Source organism: Passer montanus, unplaced genomic scaffold (assembly GCF_014805655.1).
Source record: "Passer montanus isolate IOZ18808 unplaced genomic scaffold, ASM1480565v1 scaffold132, whole genome shotgun sequence".
NCBI lineage: Eukaryota > Metazoa > Chordata > Aves > Passeriformes > Passeridae > Passer > Passer montanus.
The window spans coordinates 944,403-954,823 of NW_024360055.1; the positions used below are offsets into that span (position 1 = coordinate 944,403).

At 56.3% G+C, this 10,421-nt stretch overlaps 1 long non-coding RNA gene across 1 annotated transcript; it reads right to left on the reverse strand.

Moving 5' to 3' along the window:
- Positions 1 to 501: 501 nt before the first annotated feature.
- On the reverse strand, positions 502 to 5,586 carry LOC120497609. The gene is made up of 2 exons (XR_005626540.1): positions 4,537 to 5,586; positions 502 to 2,273 (listed from the first exon to the last, which is right to left on the reverse strand). It is a non-coding gene; the product is annotated as an uncharacterized LOC120497609 (long non-coding RNA).
- Between the last annotated feature and the right edge of the window lie 4,835 nt (positions 5,587 to 10,421).

A 10,421-nucleotide genomic window follows, 5' to 3' on the forward strand; every position in this document is an offset into this window, starting at 1 on the left:
GATGGATGCTCAGCTCCCCAGACAAGAATTTCTTTGCACCAGTCTGTGCTGTGATGGCAGCCAGGCAGATTGCCCCTATTTCAGTTCCCCACGAAGCAGTCTTTTGCACAGAGGTGATGCTGCACTCCCTGGGAAGAGGTTTAGCACTGCTTGAGCAGGTTCCCATGTGCTGCAGCTGGGGTCACATCCCATCCTGATCCTCTGGGGACCTGCCATCACAGGGGGCTTTTTCTGCAGCAGGCAGGGTGGATGCACACCCCAGGCAGGGCTGGCAGGACTGTGGTGGTGTGTGCTGGGACTGGCAGCCCCCACCCAGCTCCCTTCAGTGTCATGAAGTCGGTCCTGTCTGTCCTCCCTCGCTCCCAGTTTGTGTTACAGTTCAATAATGCATGGACCTGTTCCCTAACACCAGAGATGATTTCAAAGATAATTTAATTATGCTCCAAAATACAGTTATAAAACAGCTATTGGGTGGTTTGGTTTTTTTTTTTGGGGGGGGGGTTTGTGATTTTTTTTCCCCCCTGTATAATAATGTGCTCCCTCAGGGAAGGTTTCAGTTTAAGGCAGGCACTTGCTTTGGTCTTTTCTACAAATCAGGGGCTAAACCAGCTGTTTAAAACTCAGATTCCCCCTGATTTCCCTCACCTCCATGGAAGGTAGGCATATTTAGGCTGAGCAAATTGCAGTGGGTGCACCTGGAGTGAGGGTGGAGGAAGCAGAGGGCTTGGGTGCTTGAAGCAATATATGTGGAATTAGATTTTTGGAGTTAAAATTGAACCTGAGGTCTTCTGGAAAGGGGTGATGGAGACCCTTTGCTGTTGTCAGACCAGTGAGGTGGGCTCAGCCATTCCATCTTCCCCCTCTCAGCTCCATCCTTCCCTTTAATCACCTCGTTTTATGACCTGCTCCCACACAGGGCATTGCACCTGCCAGGTCACACAGCACCTGCTCAGCAACATGTACCTTTGCCCTCCAAATTAAAGCCACCTTCTGCTGCTCACATGCCTGTCAAAGCTCCTGCAGCCCCTGCACAGCCTGACTGCAGCCACTGCAGGGAAAAGTGCTATTTCCTGTCCTTTGAGGAGTTTACCTAAGGAATTTACCTAAGGGATTTACCTAAAGCTGCACCAGTGGATGCATCCTGGCAGTAATTTCTGCCCAGTTCATCAGGGCCCACAAACTTGGCTGAAAACCCAACACTTGACTGTAGTTTTTGCTCAATTTAAATGAAAACCAGGTTTCAGAGCTTTCATTGCACTGCCTTACTTTGAACCAAGGGGCTGCCATTCTTAGGATGATTGAATATTTCCTTACCTCCTCTTTCTATCCCTGATTCTTTGCTTCATTTGAGGGGCCCCACCACAAGGACAAATGTCTGCACCAGGAGCAGGCAAGGAGACAACCCAAACCCTGGCTGGGCATCCCTCTCCCTTAAATTGCTGCCCATTAGTCAGTGCCTGGCCCTGCAGCTGGTGCCCAGGTATCCCAGCTGAAGGGGATGGGGCCCCATTCCCACAGGAGAGGGGATCCAGGGTGGAGCATGTGGTCGGGAGAGCAAATGAAGGGGTGGAGGAGGAGGTTTGGGTCTGGCGCCCGGGATGGAGCCGGGGGTTTGTCCCGCTGGCGCTCCCCTGTCTGCCCAGGAAACAACCTCTGGTTTAAATATTGACTCTCCTGCACAAAGCCAGGCTGGGTGGGGATCGCTGCTGTTCCGTGCCCACGCCGTTTATCAGCCTCCAGTGGAGAACTGAGATTGCTGGGACTTTGGCCTCATCTGCTCCCAGCTGCCCGGGGGAGAAGGGAGGCAGCGACAGCAGCCAGGAGAGGGAATCTCAGGTCAAGGCTGGTCTGTCCCTCCGTTGGGCATGGATGCTCGAGTCTGGCAGGATCTAGAAAGCAGCAAGATGAGCCTTTGTGCCCAGGGAAGTGCAGCTGAGCTCAGAGCCAATGTTCCATCCTCTCCTTTCCCCTGCAAAGCTGTCCTGCTGAAGACCCTTCAGTTCAGTCCAAACCCTCTCCTGGCCGTGCTGCTCTCCTGCCGTGGAGCTGGGAGGGAAACATCCCAGAGAGCCCTCCTGATGCCTGGATGGTGCCTGGTGTCTCCCTGGTGTCTGGTCAGTGGGAAGGCCAGGAGCTGCCAGCCCTCCCCCTCAGCCATGGAGGGCCCCATCTTGCAGCCACGCATGAGGAAGTGCCCTGTGGCACAGCTGCCCTCGATAAGGCTGTTTGCTCTGTTCTCCCGCAGCGCCCAGCTCCACGTAGGCAAATAATTCCTTAAAGAAAAAAAAAATATATATCTATATGTAAAAAATAATAACCCTCACAGAGGAGATTCTGCTGCTGAGGTGGTGGGGCTGGCTGGTGCCAGGAAATGCTCAGGGTGGGGACTTGGACTGGACCCAGGCACCAGGAGCACGGTGGCACTGGACCTGTCCCTGTCTTCACACAGCCCCATCCCCTGGGATGGCCTTCACTCGAAATGGGGGATTACAGAGGAGCCAGGTCCTCATGGATTCCCCCCGGATAAGGGAAATCCCATCTGGAAACAAGGAGAAGAGGCTACAAAGAGCACAGGAGCCAAGCTCAGCACAGCAGCCTGACCTGCCACGCTGACAGTGACAGCTCCGTCCATCACTCACGGCTGGTAAGAGGATGGGAAGGATGTGGGGAAGCTGCTTGCCATGCTCCTGCTTGCCTGCTGCGGTCGTTTTTTTAGGGTAAACTCCCTCAAATCTCCCTAAACTGAGCTGCTCTGTTCCCTGCTGGGCAGTGCTCTCAGGGTGGTGTTTCATCCCCCCCCCGAGGACATCGGTATCTTTTAGGGAAGAGGTGGCAGCACAAGGTCAGCACAAGGTCAGGCTCCTTTCCCTGCAGCCACCGTGACCCCTGCACACCTCCCTCGGCACTTTCACCGCACTGGGCCCCCCATCCCAGGGGAGAAACAGGAGGGGAAAAGTCTCCCCAGCTTCAAACTCATCCCCTCTCCCCGTGCTGTGACCCCAGGCCGGGCTGGCATGGCGAGGGTCGGCATCGCCGCGGCTGCGGCCCTGCTCGAGGCGCTGACCCTGGCTGCAGGCATGCGAGTGCTCCCATCCCTCGGAATGGAGTTTCTCCCTGAACAGCCGCCTGCGCTGTGCGGCCGGGCGGCTCCTGTCAGGCTGCCAGAGGAGGCCGGAGCAGCGTCACATGCAGCAAAGTTTTACAAGGCGAGCGAGCGTCTGGGGAGAGGGACGGGAGAGGGACCGACCGCCGCACGCACACACTCGGACGCGCACGCGGAGAAACCTCCTCCAGCTCTCATCCCAACGCTGATTTTTTTTCTTTCCTCCTTTTTTTTTCTTTTGTTTTTGGAAGAACAAAGACTTTGGGGTGGGTTGGCGCTGTTGTTTTGCCGGGGTTGCTGTCGGTGGATGGGGGGAGGCTGGAGGTGGAGGGGGGAGCTGGTGGCTTGAATGTGAGAAAGTCCCAAATTTCTCTGGCCGAGTTCATCTGTGCAAAACTTAGAGGAGGAAAGACGGGGGAGGGGGGGGAAATAATTAAAAAATAAAATATGATGACGTCACTCGGAGCAGGGGTGCCTTCCCTGCTGCCTGTCAGATGCGCCTGAAAAGAACAGGGCAATAAAACAACAGCCGCCTCTGTCTCCCTCGTTAAACACGGCACTAATTGGATGTTAATTTTTCCTTGCTCTTCTCGCTGCTCGATTGTGAGGGCTCTGCCTGGCTCTCCCTCTCCCGCTTCCTTTCTTTCCTGTTGCAATGCTCTTGGCAGCTCTGAGGGACTCCGGACTGTGCGCTCCCCTCCCGCTCGTGGACTGGAATAATTCAGGAGCTGGGAGAATTAAAAAAGACGAGGCGCGGGGGCGAACGGTTCAGAAACGGGGCGGGCGTGATGGATTTCGAGAGCTACGCTAATCTCCCCGTTTCCCGTGCATTGTCCTGCCGACTTGGAGCTATTCTCTTCCCATCTGATTTCTCTTCCCCTCCTTTCCCTTCGCATTGGGTTTGGACTGCAGGGCAAAAAATATATGTTTAAAAAAAAAAAACCATTAAAAAAAAAGGAAAAAAGGCAGGAAAAAATAGAAAAAATACTAAAAAAGGGGCAAAAAAAAAAAGAAGAAAAAAGCCAAAAAAAAAAAAAGAGGAAAAGAAAAAAAGCCTGGTTCAATGACGACAAACCCCCAAACCTCCTCCCAGCTCCCCCCGTCTCGCCGCGCTGCCTAACCCCTGCGTGGAAACAGGCGTTTTAGGGAGCCGGAGCAGGAAGTTGTTCTCTGTCTTGCCCAGGTCATCCTTCCAGGGTATGTGTGCAAGGGCGGTGGGCACGAGGCTTGGTGGGCGCCCAGCAGCCGTCGGCCGCCCCCCATGCTACCCCTGGCCAACGAGGCGGGTGAGCAGCGCAGGGGCAACGGGGGCCGGGTGGTGTTTTGGGGGACGCAAGAGGGGCCCAAGGGACAGGATGGGTGGGGGAGCGGAGGGGAGGGAGCAGGAGGCGGAGGTGGGGGGAGAGAGCGAGAGCCGGGGAGTAAAGTCCTACCTGGGATCGGTGCCAACTTCCTGCAAAGGGTTACAGACCCGCGGCTTTGAGAGCCCACCAGAGGCGAGTGCGCTCTTGTCACGGTTCCAAGGCGAGATGAAGGCAGCGGGAACAGGTACAGCAGATGCCGAGTGGCCTCGTTTGCCCGCCGAGCAGGGCTTCGGCTCGATTTAAGCCTCGCCGACGAGGAGCCTTCGGTGCTCCCGCCGGCGGGGGCCTCGCCATCCCCGCACGAGGCCACCGGGGCCGTCGGGTGCCAAGGGTGGGGTGGGTGGCTCGGTGGCGGGGGGGGTGTGTGTGCATGGCACGGGGGGGCCTCTGCCGCTCGCTCGCCTTCTTGCTGTTTGGATTAACATGCGGAAGATGCGCCTGTCACTTTGCTTACTGTCAGCGCCGGCTCGGGGATGGGTGACGGCTTTGTTCGGCGCAGCCGGGGGAGCCGTGCCAACTCGGACTTGGCAGGCGAAGCCGGGTGGGCAGGGAGAGGGGGACGAGGGAGCGGGAACGGCTGCTGGGGCGGCTGCGGAGGGACGTGGCCGCAGGCCCGCGTCTGAGCACGGCGGCTTTCTGTTGGCGTGCGCCTCCCTCTCCCTCCCTCTCTCCCGCGCTCGCCTGCGCCCAGGCTGGTGCAGACAAAATGAAAACGTGTTTTGTTTTGGTTTTTTGGCATCTCCCCAGCAGCACTACCAACCCCAGCTGCCCCCCCTCCGCTCCCTTCCCCAACCTGCTGTGACTCTCTTTTACAATCGGCACGACCCAGGTGCTCGGGCAGCAACAAAATAAGGCCAAAAATACCCCCTGGCACCCAAACCACCCCCAATCTGCCACCCTGGGCAGCAACTGCTTCCAACCGTCCTCCATGGCGGGTGGGTTGTTGTTTGTATGTACGTATACATATTTTGTCCTCTTTTTTTTCTGCCCCCATTGGGTCCCTCTTGCGTTGGGTGTGTGTGTTCCTATTCAAGGACCCACCACCTCCTGTCGTGTTAAAACCAGGAAGGAGGGAGCCAAGGGCTCATTTCTGCCTGGACGCCGGGGCGGCGTGCAAGGGAGACAACGATGGAGGACAAGAGGAGGGAGGAGAGGGATGGGAAGGCGGGAAAAGGAACATGGGGAGGGCGGAAAAAATAATCCACCTCCCCAGGCCTTTTGTTTACCCTGCATCAATGCAAAGAGGGGTTTGGGGGTTTTTTCCTCCCCTTGTCCTTTTTTTCGCCATGTGCTTCAGCCTCATGGGGTGTTTTTGAGCCTGACGGGGCAACTTTCCGGAGCGGGCGGTGTCGGAGGTTGATTTTTTGGGAGGTGACGGGCTCGTCCCGCAGGCGCGCGGCTCCCAGTGCAGGAATTCCTGCCAGCTCGCCTTTGTGCCAGCCTCCCTTGGCCTTGGGTGTCTCGTTCGGATGGAGCCTGGCATCCAGGCACCGCCCATTTCTTGGCATTGAGCTGCGAGGAGAAGGAAAGGGGAGAGAGCGAGCGAGAGAAGGGAAAAAAAAAAGCTGTCTCACTCAAACTGGCCTTTCTCGGAAAAGGATCCTTCCCTGATGATTGTCCGGATAAGCGGAGCTAAATCCAGCCACTACTCAACAACAAAACCACTCTCTTCCACGGTGCGTCTCTCTTGCTGCCTTGGTACGAAATCAAACCTCACTCTTAATTTTGGTTGCTTTTTTTTTTTTTTTTTTGTCCGTGCGGTTGGGGTTTTTTTGCCTTTGATTTGAAATAACGTTTTGTTCCTCCACTTGCTCCGTTGCTTTGTTGTTGCTGTAACCTGCCTTCTCCCCGAAATCCCTTCCTGCCGAGTCCTCTGGCCCTTGGTGCTAAAACACCCGACTTTAATCAGTCTCCTAGAGAGGGATGTGTAGCAGATAGGCAGGTCCCTACGTGCAGCATTTGGAGCAGAACTGGAGGGTGATTCCTCTCCCTGCCCTCGCCCCACCACCCGGGACGTCCCCAAGAGCCACCCGGAGCTGGGCGTTGTCGCCCGGGTCCCTCTTTAGTTCCCCACCGGGCACCACCGAAGGGGGAGAATGTGTCGAATCATGTCGGATTTGCAATTCAACATGGCAGCCGGAGCAAACGTGGTGGGAGACGCTGGGCACGGGCACTCCCGGCAGCGCCAGCGCAGGGTGGGGGCACGGCAAGAGCAGATGCACGGACAGGGAGGACGAGAGGACAGCGGGGAGGACACCGGGGCGAGGTCAGAGCAGGAGGATAATTTTATTTCATCTCATATGAAGGGGGTGAGTTCCACCAGGAGCGGTCTGGGAAGGAGGGAACTCAAGCCGCCTGGTTTTGTCAGCATTAACTGTTTAGAAGCTGGCTGGTTCCCCACGCTGGCACGGCGTGCCCGGGCGGGCGCGGGGCTGGGAGATGCCCGGCAGCGGGGCGGGACGGGGCGCTCCGGAGGCGGCTTTTCCTGGAGCCACGGCGGCCTCGGGGCTGGGCCGGGTGCTGCCGGAGAAAGCCCTGCGAAGGCTCGGGATGTTCCTGGCTGCTGCCGGAGAAAGCCCTGCGAAGGCTCGGGATGTTCCTGGCTGCTGCTGGAGGAAGCCCTGCGAAGGCTCGGGATGTTCCCGGGCCGTGCAACTCCTCCGGCCTCGTGCAGGTTCGCGCCTCGCACCGGGGCGAGGTTTGGCACGGCCGAGGCTCCGCAGGGTGGCCCGGCCCTACCCGAGCCCAGGGCTTGCCCCAGCATGGGGGAATATGCCCTCTTTCTGTCAAACTTAATTTAGGCCTGGCTGGGACACAACAAAAGCAGCTTGTTTGCAGGGCAGGGTCCTCCTTCCTGGCTGCCGCGCACTCTGCAGGCGCTCGGAGCCATGAAAGCCACCCCTCCTCCTTCACCAAATTTTTCCTCCTCTTCCCTGCTGCCCAGCCTCCCTGCTCCTCCTCCTTTCTCTGAAAAAAAACCCCTTTTTTCAGTCAGCGACGCATGGCCCTACAGTAAAACCTACAAACTGGCCACAAAGCACCCAAATGCTGCAGCCCTTCTCTGCCTCCGAGAGCCAGCAGCCTGCACTGGCTGTGTCAGCCCTGCTCTGGGGACATTCCCAAAACTGCCTTACCCACCAGGATGGTGACAGCCTCCCAGAGATGGTGTCCTGGGAATTTCACATCTTCCCGACCCCACAGGGAGCTCTGCGGCCTCGTGCACCCGGGTTTGGTGGCTGCGACACTGAGGTCCAGTCCTGGACCTTGCTTGTGCTGTTTCCACAACACCCCACGGCTGGTCTGGCAGCTGGAATTCCCACGTTGTGGGAGCTGAGAGCAGTCAGGCAATTGTGGGGTCTGATCCCCAAGATGCGCCAGGATGGTCTCTTCAGCAGAGCATGTGGACACAGTGGGTTACATCCAGACCCTTAATTCCACTGAAAAGGCAGCACAAGTGTTTTACTCATCATTGCAGCTTTTCCCTTGCAGATTATTTATACAAAGAGGGGCTGGGGTGAAACCAGACCTTTCCCAATTTGCTCCCAATCCCTATTGCTTTCCTGCGAAAATCTGGTGGAGAACAAATATTAAAAAACCCCAAAACCCCACTGAAGCTCCTGCAAGCAGCCTGAGAGGGAAAAAAAGTCTGAACTCAAGCAAGGCTCTTCTGACGTGTCCTAAGCAAAACATCTGGCACCCCTGGAAGAGCCGTCCAGCCAAGGGACACAGCTGTTTTATTCCACAGCTCACAGCAAAACAGGGCTCGTGCTTCCAGAACATGGCTCAGCAGAAAGGGTGAATTCTTGAAAGGGGCAGTCAGATCTTTCTGCTGTTTATTGCCTCTGAATCCCCAGTTTGCTCTCAGGCTGCTCTGGTGTGAGCTCTGCTCCATCTCCTGGCAGGAGACCAGGAGCTTTGCTCTGAGGCTGGAGCCTCGTTCAGCTGCTGCAACCCCCAGCAGGCAGCAGAGCCACTCTGGGTTTGCACAGACATTCCTCACAGTGGGATCAGGCCCCCAGGTTTGTCGAGGGTGGCTCTGGGTAATTTCCTTTCCTTAAAAGGACCAAGTTTGGCCAAGGCAGAGTTTGAATTGTGATTTCCTTTTTTCTTTTTCCTCTATTTTTTTTTTCCTCTCTTTTTGTAATCCCCTACAACTCACAGCAAAATTTGTATTGGTGAGAACTGCCTGATTTATAGCTGCAGAAAATGCTGAGCTCTGTGTCTCCACAGGCCAGATCTGAGGGGGAAAAGTTCCCCCATGCTTGACCATCCATGTAAGCAGCTTCACCACTCCAGGAGCCACTTCTGCTGGGGAAAGAAGGGGTAAAAGGCAATGAGACTAATTTGACCTCTGTGGGCTCCACCCTCAGCCTTTCCACTAATTGTTCCAAGGGATTTGGGGGTACAGGTTTCATGAGATCCTTGTAGAAGCCCATCCAAGGGAGAGCTGATGCCAGCAGGCTCCATGTGGAACATGGTGTCCAAGCACAGCCAGATTGGATTCACCCTCTGTACCACCCCACAGCTGGGCCTCAGAAGAATCAATACCATTTATTTCTCCCTCTGCAGTGCTTTTCTCTCTCTGCCACCTCTCTCAGCTCCTAATTTCTCTCCAGCTTTTGTCCTGTGGTACTGGTTTTTATGTTGGAGCTGCTCGTAGCTACTGTTTAACTTTGGTGAGAATTGGCTGCTGTGAGAGGTGAGGTCTGGGAGGACACAGGAGGTGACCAGTTTGTTATTGCAGGGCTGCTCATGGGCACTGAGCTGTGCTGTCTGGCTCTGCAGCTGGAAAGCCCACGAGGCACGCAGGGTCTGGCATGCTAAGGCTGCTCTCCAGATAGTCCTGGCCACAGGAAATGTGAGAGAAATGTGAGAGAATGTCCCAGCAAAGGACACAACCAGAGCTGGGGCAGTCAGAGGGGTGGGGGCTGTTGCTGAGGTGATGGCAACCCAAAATCACCCTGTTCTGGGAGGTGTCTGGCTTCAGGTGAACCTCTCCTGCTCATTCCCACACCAGGGCTTTTCCCCCAGCAGTGTTTTTCCCCTCTGTGGTTGCTGCCAGCATCACCATCCCGCTGGGCTTGGGAGGCCCTGCCTGAGGGAGGTGGCCATGCACCCCTGGCTCCTGCAGGGCTGGGCAGGAGGTGCTTCTTCCTCCTCCTCCTTTCTCCTTCCTCCTCTTCCTCTTCCCCCCAGCTTGAGGGCCCTGCAGGGCAGCCACAGCCACCTTTATGTCAGTCTTAGGTCTGGTCTGGACTCACAGGATGGTCCATGCTGATATTTTATTGCCAGGTTTGAAGACCTGAAGCAGCTTCGCAAGGCCTGGGAGCTTCTGGGAGTAACACCAAGAGTTCAGGTTCTCCCATCCTTCAGTCTGGGTTTGCCTGGCACTGGGCATCAGCTCTGATGAGGGGAAGGGAGGTTGTGGGGCAGCACGTGGCATCCTGGCGTGTGAGCCAGAGTGAATCTGGATGGGGAGCAGGCAGCAGGATGGGACCAGGCACAAGGGTAGGAGCAGCCTAATTTATTTGCATCAATTTTGGCAACAGAAAGGTGAGCTCAGGCTGTAGTGGAGGCACCCTGGGCATGCAAGGAGAGAATGTCCCAAAATCCCAACTCAGAGCAACAAGTTGGGTTTTGGAGTTTTCTGAGCAGGAGACTCCTCACAGAGACTCCACCAAAAGTCAGGGCAGCTGCTGATGCCAACGTGATTGATAGCTTCAGTGTCTGCACATCTGCTCCAGAGCTCCAGATTGTGGGAGGAGGATTGGGCTAAGGCCCTTGGAGCTGAGCAGCCCCACAGGGAGGATGCCTGGGACCATCCCCCCAGCTGCTGTGTGTTGGGAGCCCTTTGCTGCCTCTGAAGAGAGCTGGGATGAATGCAGAGGGACAGGGATAAAAGGAGGGCTTTGCTCCTTCCTCCAAGGTGGCACTGCACGAAATCCAAGCAGGTA